General features: G+C 43.4%; 1 protein-coding gene and 1 long non-coding RNA gene across 9 annotated transcripts in view; one reads left to right on the top strand and one right to left on the bottom strand.

Annotated features, from left to right (window-relative positions):
- Positions 1 to 13,825, bottom strand: part of LOC125282066 (focal adhesion kinase 1-like) — a 424,568-nt gene that overhangs the window by 263,830 nt on the left and 146,913 nt on the right. The window lies entirely within an intron of this gene.
- LOC125282090 (uncharacterized) overlaps positions 1 to 13,825 on the top strand; it is a 106,164-nt gene that overhangs the window by 88,566 nt on the left and 3,773 nt on the right. For 6 of the 8 annotated variants that reach the window (XR_008959662.1, XR_008959663.1, XR_008959665.1 and 3 more), the window contains one exon: positions 8,881 to 12,964. The exons of 1 other annotated variant lie outside the window; for it this stretch is intronic. This is a non-coding gene — a long non-coding RNA (uncharacterized LOC125282090). Of the gene's footprint in view, positions 1 to 26; positions 12,965 to 13,825 lie in introns of those variants that run through there. One more of the 8 variants, XR_008959659.1, reaches the window with a different exon arrangement.

The following is a 13,825-nucleotide window of genomic DNA, read 5'->3' as shown; positions in this document are numbered from 1 at the left end:
TTTAAAAAAAAAAAAAAAAAGATAAGGTTACACTGGATTAGAGTGTGCCCTGATTGAATGGCTGCTGTCCTTATAAGAGCAGGGAGGTTTGGACACACAGACACAGAGGGGAGAAAGCCACCATGTGATGACAGAGGCAGGGTTTAGAGTGATGCAGATGCAATCCAAGGAAAGCCATGAATTTCCAGAAACTACCAAAAGATAGCAAGGGGCAAGGAAAGATAGTTCTCTAGCTCTTTCAATAGGAAACAGAGCCTAAGTTATAGCTTGACTTCAGATTTCCAGCCTTCAGATGTGTGAAAGAGTAAATTTCTATTGTTTTAGCCCATGTAGAGTGTAGTAATTTCTTACAGCGGTCCTAGGAAGTGAATACAAGCCCCTTTAGTGACATTTTCAGTTGTTACTATACTTTTCAACTCCAGAATATCTGTTTCTCTTTTATAATTCACATCTTTTTTATTGTTATTCTCTACTTGGAGAGATATAAGTCTCATACTATGTTTTAGTTCTTTAAATATCATTTCCCTTAATTCTTTACATATACTTAAAAGAGCTGATACAAAGTATCTGTCTCGTAAGTCCAGTGTCTGGACTTTGCTTAGGGACAGTGTGTATTCATTGCTTTTTTCTCCTTGTATATCAGCTTATGTGTGGGGGACAGCCCAAGAGCACCTCCAACATCCGTCCCTCTAGAAAGACTAACTGAACTCAGTATATAGCCATCCTGATAGTTGTGATTTATTACAGTGAAAGCACACTAAGCAAAATAAGCAAAGGGAAAGGTGCATGGGAGGTTCAGAGAAAACCAGCCACAAGCTTTCAAGAGAACTGCTCCAGTGGCATCACAAAGGTACACTTCATTCCTCCAGCAATAAAGTGTGAAACATCTTCCAGGAAAGCTCATTAGAGACTTTGTACTCAGAGGTTTTTAGTGGGAACTGGTCATTTAGGCACCCTCTGCCTCGCACATACCTGAATTTCAGAGTTCTATCAGCAAAGATATGTGCTGCATAAACCACAGGGTTTGCACCAACAGTCTAGGCACAGCAAGCCACACTTACCAGAGAATGGTGGGGACCCTCTTGATTCCAAGTTCCCAGACTTCAGACAGGGTCAGTCTGACAAGCAGGCCTGTCATAGGAAAGCACACTTGGCCCTGGTATGCCAACTTTTTTCTGCACAGTCAGACTTCTGGTTTCCCTGCAGGTATCTTGTTACTGGGGAGGGGGACTGTAAATTGGTTATTTAAAATAATATCATATGACAACTCTAGAAATCGGATTCTCACTCTTCCCTAGGATTTGTTGGCTTTGCTATTTTTTGTCATTGCTTTCTCATTAGTGACTTTAATGAACTAATTCTCCAAAGTCTGTATTCTTTGTCACGTGTGACCACTGTAGTCCCTGCTCAGCTCTATGGCGGTCAGCTATTGGCCGGAGAGAGATCTCACGAACAGCCTAGAACTAAGTCATTCAGTCTTTGTCGAAGGGCTTCGTGAGCATGTTGAATCGTATCTTCAAAACTCAGCTGGTAGCTGAAAACCTTCATTGTTGCTTGTGCAGAACATCCAGGTCAGGCAGGGGGAGAGCTAAGGGCCTTCTAGGGTCTCTCCTGGGTATGCTTACAGTGTTCTAGATTCGTAAGAATAAGTCAGAACTTTTCAGATCCCCTCATGGAAATCTCATTTTTTGGTGGTCCTTGTAAGCTTTCTATTACTCTATTGTTTGCTCCAACTAATATCTATCACTTTAACCAACCAACCACAAGTTAAGCAACTGCCTATAATTTCTTTTTTGACAATTATGCTGGGAAAAGGCTTTTTGTTCTGGGCAAGCTCCAAGTGAGATTAAACACAAACAGTCAAACAAGTAGGGTCTTGCAGACATCCCTCAGACCCATTAGTGGTAATTCTCTAGAAATGAGGTTTTGAGGGAGCTCCGGACCCATTCTGTTCTCTCCAGTGGCTCCCGCATTGCTGTCTTTCACTGTGAACATGGGCTTTAGTTTTCTGAACTACTCTGCAGCCACAGGGCAGGGGATGGGACTAGGCCATGTTAAAACAGCACAAAACTCATGGTTCTGACTGAGACTCACCTGTTTTTTTTCCTCCCTCTTCCACCAGTATCAACATTCCCTCTACTGCTGCAAGTTTGAGTTTATTTCCAGAGTTCTTAAGATGTTGGTGGCAATTTTTGCCAGTTTCCTCATTGATTTTTTTTTGAGGAGAGAATTTTTGGAGGTCTTTAAGCTGCCATTTGCACTAAAGTCACTCACCACATCATACTCATACTCAAGCCACAGTCCATGACTGATTATCCTCAGGTGTTTGCAGGAATCACAGTTCAACGTAAACTGTGTCTCAGAGAGACTCCTCATGCAGTTGTGTGCACACTGTTAGGTCACAGACATGAAACTCAGCTTCAAAATAGAGTGTCACTTTAAAAGGAATTAAATTTTAAAAAAATAAAAGAATTTTCTTAAAATCGTATACTGAATAATATGACGTGGCACCTCTGGATAATAGTGACCAACCAGATCCTCAGGTTGAATTTAGGTCATTAAACAGGGCTTTGTTGTTATATTCTTCCTCCAACTTAAAAAAAACTAAAGCTTATCATATGCACAATTTTGTAATGGTAGAGTTTGGATATTTAATATATGTATGATTTCTTGAACTTGTAAATTTACTTAATTCATCTTCACAGTCATAGAGAAAGTTATTTGGGAATAAAATCAATTATCTTTGGTCATGTATATTTTACTTATCTTGATAAGGCTTGTACTATATAGAAAGAAAACATGAAGATATACAGAGATTCCAAGATATGGTGTAAAACTGCCTATCATTCTAAATCCACACTGTATCTTTAAAATATATGTACAGGCACCGGGGGGGGCTCAGTCGTTAAGCGTCTGCCTTCGGCTCAGGTCATTATCCCAGGGGCCTGGGATCGAGCCCCGCATCGGGCTCCCTGCTTGGCGGGAGGCCTGCTTCTTCCTCTCCCACTCCTCCTGCTTGTGTTCCCTCTCTCGCTGTCTCTCTCTCTGTCAAATAAATAAAATCTTTAAAAAAAAATTAAAAAAATACATGTAAAATTGCTCCAAATTGCCCAAGGCCTCGCTAGAGCAGTCAAGAGGAAGTAGCTGATTTTCATCATCCTGTTTGCCTGGAGACCACTCCAGACACGTACATCACACTGACGTGTGTGCAGCAGACGGGTTGGGAAGGACTCGGCTTCTCGCTGGGCCTCATGTCACAGTGGAAGTCTGAGCCTCACGACAGCATTACTGTGGCTTTGAGTTGACCGCACTGAGCTGTGTCTAGGCAGCATGCGGTTTGCTTGGTTGGTTACGAGTTGTCTGTTGACTGCGAAACAGCTCCAGTCACATTGACCTCCCATCGCCTCGTCCTCAAACTTTCCTCATCGCCTCCTGATTCCATCCATACGATGTTCTTTCTGCAGGCATCACCTCCTCCTCCACTGCCCACTCCAGCCACTACCCAGGCTGCACCCCAAGTTACCCTGAATGCATTCCTCAGATAGGGGTTCAGTCAGCCCCTCTTCCAGAGAACCTCCCAAAATCTCCCTGACTAGAGCTGTGCCCAGGTCATCTTTTTCAGGGATCTCCTATTAGTTGAACTTTTTATTGTGTGGTTATTTTATGTATATCTTCCCAAGAATAATTAGGATCCATGGAGGGAGAGAATGTGAAGTTCTTACCAGTAATCCTGCACTTACCTCCTTGCACCTGGTGAACGGGACAGAGATTCTCCAGAGACAGTGCAGTGAGGACAACACGTTGCAGTGGGGAGGGTGCAGGATCTGAATCTGCATGGTCTGCACCATGCCTCGCTCTGCCATTCACACCACATGACACACAGCAGGATCAAAAAACATTTCTAGGAGATGTCTCCTCATGTCGAAAACAGGACTAACAGTCATTCCTCAAGGGGGCATTTGTGAGGAGAGAGAAAAGTTGTATTCATGTAAGATCTTGGGATGTATCTGTCATGCTACCCTTCACTAAATGTTGGTTGGTGGCCTACTGACAGCCTAGTCTCACATTACTGGGTCATGTCCTCTGAGCAAATCATGATCACTCAGAGAGGCATGCGCCTCTCTGCAGCTCTGAGATCCTTGTCTTGTCACAGCTGTCTCTCTCCATTGTCACAGTCAACCCCAGTCATCCTATGTTATGGGCATTATTTTCTCAGTTCTTTCTTTTGTGTCTGACATTTTGTCTTTTTCCCTGCCACTTTTTCTTAAAACATGGGTGGCTACAGCTGGATGTCTCTCCTGGAGTCTAGAGGATGTAGGATACATAGTAGCACTGCGGTGTCACTGCCCTCCCGGCCAGGTTGACCACGGTCTCTCAGGGTTTTTCCAAAGACCCACCCTCAGGGGTCTTCCACATGTCCTAAGCAGTCAATGCATTTGTTCATTTAGTCCAAACTTGTAAAATAAGTTTGGTCACCTCTGCATGCAGCCTACCTGCAAAGGAGTTAAGTGACTTGTCCAAATTGAGGCAAAAAAGCATGGTTAATCCTATAGTCACGGAAGACATGGGATGAGTCATCAAGACAATTTCCTAGAGAAAAGAACTCACACATGAATCCTTAGAGGTCACTTCTTACATCGATCTATTCAATGAACACATCATTCTAAATATACTCAGTTTTCCGTTGAATAGGACTTTTCACAACTAACTGAAGCAGCATGCATCACCAGAATACCAGAGGAAGCTAAGTGCGGGGGCTTCAGAGGGTCACAGTTTTGAGGACAGCATTCATCCTGTGCCAAAGTCCAATGACGCACTGCGAGCCCAGTGCGAGACACAGCACCTCTCTGTCCAGGAGACCCCGACACTGAGATTCCCGAGACGGTGTAGACTGTGCCCAGGGCCCTGAAATGGAAAGAGACACAGGGATGGTGAGTCTGAGGTCATATGATGTCTATAAGAAGGAAGTGGCAGGGCCTCCCCTGATCCACTGTCAACAAATCACCTGAGCAGAGAGTGAGAGGAGTGGGGAGGAAAGAGGACGAGGCTGTGATGGAAAGACCCTTCGAGTTCTGCTTCCCGCGGGGCCCAAAGTTGATTTTACCTACTGGCCCCACTCAAAGGGAGGACAGGGAAGTCATGCAGATCCTTCCCCTCCCCTTGATGGCCTCCCACAGCTGATGTACCCCAGGGGTTTGTGGCAAGGCAGGCCCACAACTCCTCCTGCTGTGTTAGGGCCAGATGTACATACAGAAGGGGACCTTGGAGAGAGAGTTGCATGCCCATCCACCTGTCCACTATCCCCTCCTCCCAGAGTGGGGTCTCTTCACTGCCCAGGAGCCTCCTCTTAAGACTGCAGCCTCTTCCACAGCCTTGCACTCAGTGAAGTGACCTCCACAGCTTCTTCCTCCATTGTAGATCACTGTAGAGGGGGATCCAGAGGGAACCCAACCTGAGAGAGAACTTGTTCCAGATTCAGAACAGCAGAAGGGGCCCCTGGGTAGCGCAGTCGTTAAGCGTCTGCCTTCGGCTCAGGGCGTGATCCCGGCGTTCCGGGATCGAGTCCCACATTGGGCTCCTCTGCTGGGAGCCTGCTTCTTCCTCTCCCACTCCCCCTGCTTGTGTTCCCTCTCTCACTGCCTATCTCTCTGTCAAATAAATAAATAAAATCTTAAAAAAAAAAAAAAAAAGAACAGCAGAAGGACCAAAGTCCATGACAGATCAGCCAAGACCAACCCACTTTCCACTGTGGCAGTCAGGGGGATCCCCTTCACCTCATCCTGTGTTGCTCTCTCTCCATCATTCCTGATTGGGGGACAAAATAGGGAAGGCCTCAAGGAGAGGGAGAGAGCGCTAAGCACATCTTGTGGGTGCTCCACTCTGAGGAATGGGAGGGACCACCCAGCCCTCTTTGGCACACGCCAGTTAACCTCTGCCTGATACTGGACCCAAGGGTTGATTGGGTCTGTTGTTTGGGTGTACACATATGGTATCAGGAAATTGGAGGGAAGCAGAACTTTCAAGGGAAGAAGAGGGACTCTGCATTTTTTTCCCAGAGCAAAGCTGGTTCCAGTCACTAACATAATAATCCACACCAATACTTCCAGTGCAGGACTGAGTGATCTGACCAAAAGCTCCAGAAATTGTGGACAGCTGGGTCAGCAAACCATACCCAGGATCTTAGAAATGGGGGTGCATCAACCACACAGTATCAGAGAACCAGAGGAGAAAGGACGGCCCCCATTACACTACTCCAGAACTCAGCAGCAGCCACTTGCCCACAAAATGACAGCAATAACTCTGGACAGTGAGAAGGTACAGACAGCCAACAGGTTTTTATCTCACTTCCCTGTGGGCCTTGAGGACAATGTAGGCATCAAGCTGCTGTCCCACACTAAGCAGTAATAATCAGCCTCTTTTCCAGGCTGAAGCCCAGAGATCAAGAAGCCTGGCTGCCTGACCTGGAGCCCAGGAAGCTCTTCTGAGAGGCAATTGCAAATCTGGGGGTCAGGAGTTTGGCAACAAAGCCCAGGTGTTGCTGAAGCTGAGCTGCTCCCCTAGTGCACGTGTTGGTGGCCATCTCTCCTTGGCCCTTGGACACTGAGGGTGGCTGAGTCAACCCCACCTGGACCACAGACCCTGGCATGGGGGAGGGACAAGTAGAACAGTGAGTTGGGTGAATGAGGGAGTGGACCAGAGCTGAATGAGGGGCCCCCCACAAATCTTCCACCCAGAAAAGTTCAGCTCTCATCTGTGCAGAAAGTGAGGAGCACAATGAGAGGGGCACAGGTCGTGTATAGATGCTCAAGAGCTCTGCTCCCTGAGATTCCAGAAAGGGGCAACCCTAAGACCCTCTTATTCTCTCCCTAGGCACCATGGGGAGATGGGCTCCTGCATTCATATATGTCCCTGCTCCTTGACACTCAGCCCTGGGTACCATCTCTAGCAGAATGATGCCCCCCACAAATGTCCATGTTCTAATCCTTGGAATCTGCCCGCATGTTGCCTTACATGGGGAAGGGGAATTAAAGTTGCAGATGGAATTAGGTTGCCAATCAGCTCACATTAAAATCAGGAGATGATCCTGGATTATCCAAGTGGTCACAAGGTCATTAAAAGTGGAAGTGCAGCAGAAGAGTCCACTAGGATGTGGGGCAGTCAGTCAGCTATTGCTGGCATTAGAGGTGGAAGGGGCAACTAAGCAGGGAGTGTAGACAACCTCTAGAAGCTAGAAAAAGCCAGGAACCAGATTCTCTCCCAGCGCCTCCAAAAAGGAACACCCTACAGACGTATTTATTTTAGTCCAGTGAGGCCCATATGAGACTCTAACCTGCAGAAGTGTAAGACACTATATTTATGAGGTTTGAAGGCAATACATTTGTGGTAATTGGTTACAGCAATGGGAAACTGATACAGTAATTCCCAAGTCAATGGACTGAAGAAGAAGAATCTTGATCATTTCAGCAGATACAGAAAAAGCACTTAGGACAATTCAACATACATTCAAGATTTTAAAAACTCTCAGCAAAATAAGAATTAAGAAAGACTTTGTCAACTTGATGAAGGACACTTACAGTTTATAGTTAACATAATAGTGATGGAAGATAAAATTATTTCCTCTGAATTCAACACGACACAGGAGTTGGTGACTATCATAACAAATACTAGGGTCATCTACTGATTTCATTTCCTTTGGATGTATCCCTAGATATGTGATTACTGGATCATATGGTGGTTCTATTTGCAATTATCTGAGGAAACTCAGTACTGTTTTCCATAATGGCTGTACCATTTTACATTCTCACTAACAGTATATGAATGTTCAAATTTCCATTTTCTTACCAACATATATATAAACCATCCTAACAGGTGACATGATATTGTCCTTTGATTTGGATTTCTCTGATGATTAATGATGCTGAGCTGCTTTTCATATGTCTGTCAGCCATTTGTATTTCTTCATTGGAAAAATGTCTATTGAAATATTTAGCCCATTTTTATGTTGGGTGAAACACTTTCTTAAAAGATTCATTTATTTTGAGAGAGCGAGAGAAAGCACAAGAGGAGGGAGGGTCAGAGGGAGAAGCAGACTCTGCTGAGCAGGGAGCCTGATGTGGGACTTGATTCCAAGACTCCGGGATCATCACCTGAGCAGAAAGCAGATGCTTAACCAACTGAGTTATTCAGGCGCCCCTGGATTAAACACTTTTATTTTAATGATTAGTAGCAGTTTCTTATATATTTTGGATATTAGCCTCTTTTTTATTTTTTAAAGATTTTATTTTTTAGAGAGAGAGTGAGCAAGTAGTAGGTGGGGCAGAGGACAAGGTAGAGAATCTCAAGCAGAATCCAAAATGAGTATGGAGCCCAAAGCAGGGCTTGAACTCATAACCCTGAGATCATGCCCTAAGCTGAAATCAAGAGTTGGATGCTTAATCAGCTGAGCCACCCAGGGCCCCTAGTCTCTTTTCTGATACAAGGTTTGCAATTGGATTCTCCCATTCTATAGACTGCCTTTTCATTCTGTTGATTGTTAAAGAGACTATCCTTTCCTCATTGTGTACTCTTGGCACCCTCATCAAAGATCATTTATCCATGTATGTGTGAATTTATTTGGGGGCTCTCTCTTCTGTTCCATTGCTCTATCTACCTGCTTTTTTTTTAAAAAAAATTAATGTATAGTATATGTTTCAGAGGTGAAGTTTAGTGATTCATCAGTTGCATATAATACCCAGTGCTCATTACATCACGTGCCCTCCTTAATGCCCATCACCCAGTTACCCCATCCACCCATCCAACTCCCCTTCCGCAACCCTCAGGTTGTTTCCCAGAGTCAAGAGTCTCATAAGGTTTGTCTTTCTCTGATTTCTTACCCTTCAGTTTGCAAAGAGCAATGGACAGATGATCTAAGCAGAAGATCAACAATCAACAAGATCTCACTCTTTGCATCAAAAAACAAGGGCTTTGGATGACACACTGGACCAGATGGACTTTAGAGATATATTCAGAGCACTTCATCCTAAAGGAGCAGAATGCACATTCTTCTCAAGTGCACATGGAACATTCTCCAGAATAGATCACATACTGGGTCACAAATCAGGTCTCAACAGGTACCAAAAGACTGGGATGGTTCCCTACATATTTTCAGACCACAATAATGTAAAACTTTTTTTTTTTTAAGATTTTATTTATTTATTCGACAGAGACAGAGACAGCCAGCGAGAGAGGGAACACAAGCAGGGGGAGTGGGAGAGGAAGAAGCAGGCTCATAGTGGAGGAGCCTGATGTGGGGCTCGATCCCATAACGCCGGGATCACGTCCTGAGCCGAAGGCAGACGCTTAACAGCTGTGCCACCCAGGTGTCCCCACAATGCTGTAAAACTTAAAGTCAACCATAAGAAAAAATTTGGAAGACCACAAATACATGGAGCTTAAAGAACATCTTTTTTTTTTTTAAGATTTTATTTATTTATTCGACAGAGACAGAGACAGCCAGCGAGAGAGGGAACACAACCTGGGGGAGTGGGAGAGGAAGAAGCAGGCTCATAGCGGAGGAGCCTGATGTGGGGCTCGATCCCATAACGCCGGGATCACGCCCTGAGCCGAAGGCAGATGCTTAACCGCTGTGCCACCCAGGCGCCCCAGCTTAAAGAACATCTTACTGAAGAATGAATGCGCCAAGCAGAAAATTAAAGAATTAAAAAAAAAAATGGAAGCAAATGAAAATGAAAACACGACAGTTCAGAACCTTTGGAATGCAGCAAAGGTAGTCCTAAGAGGGAAGTATATAGCAATACCGATCTTTCTCAAGAAACAAGAAAATTCTCAAATACACATCCTAACCTTACTCCTAAAGGAGATGGGGAAAAAACCCAGCAAATAAAGCCTAAAGCCAGCAGGAGAAGAGAAATAACAAAGATTAGAACAGAAATCAATGATATAGAAATCAAAAGAACAGTAGAACAGATCAACAAAACTAGGAGCTCATGCTTTGAAAGAATAAGATTGATAAACCCTAGCCAGACTTATCCAAAAGAAAAGAGAAAGGACTCAAAATCACAAACGAAAGAGGAGAGATCACAACCAACACTGAAGAAATACAAACAATTATAAGAACATATTATGAGCAATTATGTGCCAACAAACTTGGCAATCTGGAAGAAATGGATGCATTCCCAGAAACATATAAACTACCAAAACTGAAACAGGAAGAACTAGAAAACCTGAACAGACCCATAATCAGCAAAGAAATTGAAGCAGTAATTAAGAATCTCCCAACAAACAAGAGTCCAGGACCAGATGGCCTACCAGCGGAAACCAAACATATAAAGAAGCATTAATAACTTATTCTCCTGAAGCTGTTTCAAAAAATAGAAATGGAAGGAAAACTTCCAAACTCTTTCTATGAGGCCAGCACTACATTGATCCCCAAACCAAAGACCCCACCAAAAAGGAGAATTACAGACCAATATTCCTGATGAACATCGATGCAAAAATTCTCACCAAGATACTAGCTAATAGGATCCAACAGTACATTAAAAGGATAATTCACCGTGACCATTTAGGATTTGTTCCTGGGCTGCAAGGATGGTTCAACATCTGCAAATCAATCAATGTGATACACCACATTAATAAAAGAAAGGTCAAGAACCATACGATCCTCTCAATTGATGCAGAAAAAGCATTTAAGAAAATACAAAATCTTTTCTTGATAAAAACTCTCTGCTGTGTAGGGATAGAGGGAACATGCCTCAGCATCATAAAAGCCACATATGAAAAACCCATGGCAAATATCATCCTCAATGGTGAAAATCTGAGAGCTTTTCCCGTAAGGTCAGGAACATGACAAGGCTGTCCACTCTCACTGCTGTTGTTCCACATAGTACTGGAAGTCCTCGCCTCAGCAATCAGACAACAGAAAGAAAAGACATCCAAACTGGCAAAGAAGAAGTCAAACAAGGTACTCTATGGAGAAAGTCCCAAAGACTCCACCCAAAAATTGCTAGGACTCATACAGGAATTCAGCAAAGTGGCAGGATATGAAATCAGTGCACAGAAGTCAGTTGCATTTTGATACACTAAGAATGAGGCAGATGAAAGAGAAGGCATCGATCCCATTTACAGTTGCCCAAAAAACCCATTAAATTACCTAGGAATAAACAGAACCAAAGAGGTAAATGGTCTGTACTCTGAAAATTATAGAACCTTATGAAAGAAATCGAGGAAGACACAAAGAAATGGAAAAACATTCCATGCTCATGGATTGGAAGAACAAATATTGTTAAAATGTCTATGTTACCCAAAGCAATCTACACATTCAACACAATCCCTATCAAAATACCATCAGCATTTTCCATAGACCCAGAGCAAACAATCCTAAAACTTGTATGGAACCAGAAAAGACCCCAATAGCAAAAGTAATATTGCAAAAGAAATCCAAAGCTGGAGGCATCATGATTCCAGACTTCAAGCTATATTACAAAGCTGTAATCATCAAGACAGTATGGTACCGGCACAAAAACAGACACATAGATCAATGGAACAGAACAGAGAATCCAGAAGTGGACCCTCGACTCTATGGTCAATTTATCTTCCACAAAGCAGGACTGAATACCCAATGGAAAAAAGACGCTCTCTTCAACAAATGGTGTTGGGAAAATTGGACAGCTACATGCAAAAGAATGAAACTTGACCACTCTCTCACACCATACACAAAGATAAACTCCAAATGGATGAAAGACCTAAATGTGAGACAGGAATCCATCAGAATCCTAGAGGAGAGCATAGGCAGCAACCTCTAGGACAGCAACCTTTTTCATGACACATCTCCAAAGGCAAGGGAAACAAAAGAAAAAATGAACTTGTGGGACTTCATCAAGATAAAAAGCTTCTGCACAGCCAAGGAAACAGTCAAAAAAACTAAGAGGCAGCCCACGGAATGGGAGAAGATATCTGCAAATGTCTTAATCAGATAAAGGGCTAATATCCAAAATCTATAAAGAACTTATCAAAGTCAACACCCAAAGAATAAATAATCCAAGCAAGAAATGGGCAGAAGACACGAATAGACATTCTCCAAAGAAAACATACAAATGGACAACAGACACATGAAAAAATGTTCCATATCACTTGGGAAATACAAATCAAAATCATAATGAGATACCACCTCATTAACAAGTCAGGAAATGACAGATGTTGGCAAGGATGAGGAGAAAGGGGAACCCTCTTGCCCTGTTGGCGGGAGTGGAAACTGGTACCTAATTCTGGAGAAGAATTTGGAGGTTCCTCAAAAAGTTAAAAACAGAACTTCCCTATGACCCAGCAATTGCACTACTAGGTATTTATCCCAAAGATACAAATATAGTGACCCGAAGGGGCACCTGCATCCCAATGTTTATAGCAGCAATGTCCACACCAGCCAAACTATGGAAAGAGCCCAGATGTCCATTGACAGATGAATGGATAAAGAAGATGTGGTATATATGGAATGGAATGTATATACGTGGTATGTATAATGGAATACTACTCAGCCATCAAAACAATGAAATCTTGCCATTTGCAATGATGTAGATGGAACTGGTGGGATTACGCTAAGCAAAATAAATCAGAGAAAGACAATTATCATATGATCTCATGCATACGTGGAATTAAAGAAACAAAATAGAGGATCATGGGGAAGAGAGGAAAAATACAACAAGATGAGAGAGAGGGAGACAGGCCATAAGAGGCTCTTAATCATAGGAAACAAACTGAGGGTTGCTGGAGGGGAGGTGGTGGGGGATGGGGTAACCGGGTGCTGGGCATTAAGGAGGGCACGTGATGTAATGAGCACTGTGTATTATATGAGACTGATGAATCACTGGCCTCTACCTCTGAAACAAATAATACATTATATGTTAATTAATTGGATTTAAATAAAAAAATAAAGAGCACCCTTGCATAAAAATAAACAGACAGACAGAAAGTAGACCAGTGATTACCTGGTGACGGGACGGTTGGGGGAGGGAAGGATTGTAAGGGCATCAGGGAATTTTTTGAGAATGATGACTATGTTCATTATCATGGGTATATACATGTGTCAAAACTCATCAAATTGTGTTTGTTTAAAAACGTCTTCCCCTATGGACTCTGGGAAACAAACTGAGGGTTTCAGAGGGGAGGGAGTGGGGGATTGGGCTAGGCCGGGGCTGGGTATTAAGGAGGGCACGTATTGCATGGAGCACTGGGTGTTATAGGCAAACAATGAATCATGGAACACTACATCAAAAACTAATGATGTACTGTATGGGGAATAACATAACATAATAAAAAAATTTAAAAAAATTTTCCCCTAGAGCTGATAAGGGGGTGTGGTACCTGGCCCATTTGGTACTCCTATTCTGGAAAATTCTACTCCTTAACTGGCATTCTTAGAGAAGTATTCCACCAAGGCTTCCAAATTGTCTTTCTGTAAAAATATTTTTTCATTATTTATTGATTTAAGAGAGAGAGCGCGAGCACGAGCAGGGCCAGAGGGAGAGGGAAAAGCAGACTCTGCTGAGCAGGGAGCCTGACGTGCAACTTGACTCCAGGCACCTGGGATCATGATCTGAGCTGAAGGCAGACGCTTAACTGACTGAGCCACCCAGGGGCCCCCAAATTATCTTTTGTAAACAGAATGGAATGGAGTAAGTATGTACTTTGATCTGCCTTCTGCTGTAGGCCTGCCAACTCCGGAACCTAGAGTCAACCTCTGTCCCCAGCAGACGAAGAAAATGAAAGGCAATGGGCTGCTCCAAGGTCACTTTCAGGTCATGGCCAACCCAGTGGTTTGTCCTCCCACATG

This window comes from Ursus arctos, unplaced genomic scaffold (genome assembly GCF_023065955.2).
Source record: "Ursus arctos isolate Adak ecotype North America unplaced genomic scaffold, UrsArc2.0 scaffold_16, whole genome shotgun sequence".
Classification (NCBI taxonomy): domain Eukaryota; kingdom Metazoa; phylum Chordata; class Mammalia; order Carnivora; family Ursidae; genus Ursus; species Ursus arctos.
This window is presented reverse-complemented; position numbering and strand designations above follow the sequence as displayed.